General features: G+C 43.1%; 1 pseudogene; it reads right to left on the reverse strand.

Moving 5' to 3' along the window:
• Positions 1 to 2,580: 2,580 nt before the first annotated feature.
• Positions 2,581 to 2,696, reverse strand: LOC149453029 (U2 spliceosomal RNA; annotated as a pseudogene).
• Positions 2,697 to 2,907: the final 211 nt, after the last annotated feature.

Here is a 2,907-nt window from a genome sequence, read left to right on the forward strand (position 1 = left end):
TATTATCCTTCTACAGTTTTTATACTGAATGAATGCAGAAGTGCAGCAGCCATCTTTAAGGAGACCACTTTGCAATGCTCATCTATGGAGTGTCTCCATTGCAGGGGGCAGCCATCTTGGCTGGAAGATTGGGATTGGCTGAGAACACTCCCACTACTTGAAAGAAAGGAAAAGAGGGACTGTCTCAGCAGGATTGAAAGAGTGAGATCACAACAACTTCTATATCTGTCTGACTTTTACTTGCTTTTTACTGAATCAGAGCATGTGTCCAGAGACCTAGTAGAGAGTGCCCTGGGTCTGGTAAGAGACTAATATCATACAAGATATTCTGTTGTCTACTGGGAGTTGTTGTGTTTTCTTCAAGGGCCCCAACTTTGCCAACCAATGTATTTTTTCATCATTCATTGGCCAGTGGGATAAAGCAGGCACTGTTTTAGCAAGTTATGATTGTCTTTATATACTGCTGATAGGTAAATGCAGTTTAGTTATTTTAATTACAGTTAGTCAAACAGTGTAGATGTTTTTAATTGTGTCTCTCAGAGTAACATTTTTGATTTAGTCATAGTCTGTATAAGTACATTTGCTAATCCCACTTCTTTTAGGCTATGTCTTGCCTAATAAACCTATTCTGTACTGAATGGTATGCCTGGAAACATGGCAATTAAAAAAAACATATAAATGTTAGCTGAAGAATAACACGCTTGTTTAAGCATTATTTATTATGAAGAATTTCCCCTTTTAATAAAATGCACCTTTCTTCTACTTCTTTCACTCTTTGTTGCATACCAGCATTGCTGATGTCCTGCACTCTTTTTGCTGTCCCTTCTTGTCTACATGTGTGCATTAGCAACTGGCTGCACATAATTTCTCAGGGTAGACTTTTTGATGGTGACAACAGTAGACTATGCCTGTGCAATGTATGTTGGCACAATTGCTTTTAGTCTCCATTAGGAAAGTGTATGGTAGAGTTACAATAGAGGAAAACAGTTAGGAGACAGGTACAGAGTGTTGCCTCCTTATAACAGAATGTGCATACATAAATAAGTTTGTGGCAGGAGCATTAGTAATTATTGTAATGACTGCTGCAGATTTAAATATATTGAAAATTATTTTTGAATTGGCTTTAATATGTTTAAGTTTTTATGAAATTTTGAGCTGTAATGATATGCAAACATTGCTTTAGGTTGCATTGGAAACTTAGTTACACAATTTATTAAGTTGATTAAAGAAACACCAATATCCATCACTTTCAACTCCTCATAAAACAATTTGGCAATGTTCTCTAACACAGGAGGACAAAAAATAGAAAATGGTACCAAATGCTAACCGTAATTTTCCTTTCCTGATGCCAATCTATGGCAGCACACCAGTGATAGAGCTCCGCCTCTCATCCACTCCCTCAGGACCAGTGAATAGCATAAAAAAAGGGTTAGTTAGACCCCTCCCCATTCTTTGTAATGAGCTACATACCGAAACGTATAGGGTGGGCATGTAAGCTGCCAACGATTGATGTCAGGAAAGGAAAATTACGGTAAGAATTTTCTGATGGCAGCAAACCAGTGATAAATAACTAGCTGACAGGGTGGCTACTGCTCAACAAAACAACATTCATTTAGGAAGTTACATAAGATTGGATAGCTCTTCTTCCAAAATCCACTGTTGATAAGGAACCCGGATCTATCCTGTAATGCCTTACAATGGTGTGCCAGGATGACCACAATTTTTTTTTTTTTTTTTTTTTTTAAGTCCGCAAACGTGCAAACTACATCGAAAAAACCCGTAAGTGTTCACAAAAAATGTGCAAGTGCAAAACACCACACGAAAAAGTGCACTTAGGGGTGTGTTTGTCCTACCCCCGAAAGGGTTGGACCGTTCACCCGATCCCCCGGGGCACGAAGCTCCTGACAGGGACAAGGTTCCCATTTGGTCCTCCTGGCCAAAAGGCCTGGTGGACCACCGTTCCTTATGCCCAGCCGAAGCCGGACATCCAGTACTAGGCAAGGGGGTTCTCCCGAAGAGAAAACCCCCTAGGGATCAGGGGAGGAAGGAACCGTATGGCCACACATCCTCCCCCTAGACTTCAGGTAAGGCCCGAGGACCCACACCCTCCATCCGTGAAAAACACACACATAAGAACAGAAAAAGTGACAAAACGTGGGAGTGGTTTAAATAAATAAATAAAAAAAAAATAAAAAAGTGGTACCGTGCCTAATAGTGCACAGACCAGGCCCTGAGGCCTGTAGCAAAAATTGCCCCGGACTTAGCCAAAAGACCTGGTCCTTAGGGCGCTGTGCAAAAAGAGGTGAAAAACAGTGGCCATGTGTCATCTTCACACCGTGGGGTCCCACACCCAAGTGTTACTAGTGACACCCCTCAGAGCGTCTTCCCCAGGGGGCACTGAGTTTGCGGACTTTTTGCGTCCCCAGCCCCAGGCCAGACCAAGGTAGATCCGTCCAAATCAGGAGGTACTGGGTCTTTCCAGCTTTCCCAGAGGAATTACTCCCAAGGTCCCAGAGCGTATCGTGGCGCCCCCTGGTTTCTGTCCCTCCGGTCCAGCCTTCCGGACCCCCATCATACCAGTGAGGGTACTATACAACAACCATCCCCGCAAAGCTAGAATGGTCGGGAGTACCCCCACTGGACACTGATAAGAACAGATACTACACTTGATCTTAGCCAAAAGGCCGAGAAGCGACCACAATGCTGCTCTACATATGGTTTCCATCTATACTCTTGAATGGGCCACTCATGAGGCTGCCATTGCCCTGGTAGAGTGTGCAGTTACTGCTGTGGGAGGTTCCCAACTCCTTGCTCTGTATACTCTCTGAATAAGTCTAACAATCTATCCTGCTAGAGTCCTTGCAGTAGCTTCCTTTCCCCTGTGTTTTCTGGCTGGAATCACAAAAA

This window comes from Staurois parvus, unplaced genomic scaffold (genome assembly GCF_062004578.1).
Source record: "Staurois parvus isolate SC_StPar_1 unplaced genomic scaffold, SC_StPar_1.0 ptg000454l, whole genome shotgun sequence".
NCBI classification, from domain to species: domain Eukaryota; kingdom Metazoa; phylum Chordata; class Amphibia; order Anura; family Ranidae; genus Staurois; species Staurois parvus.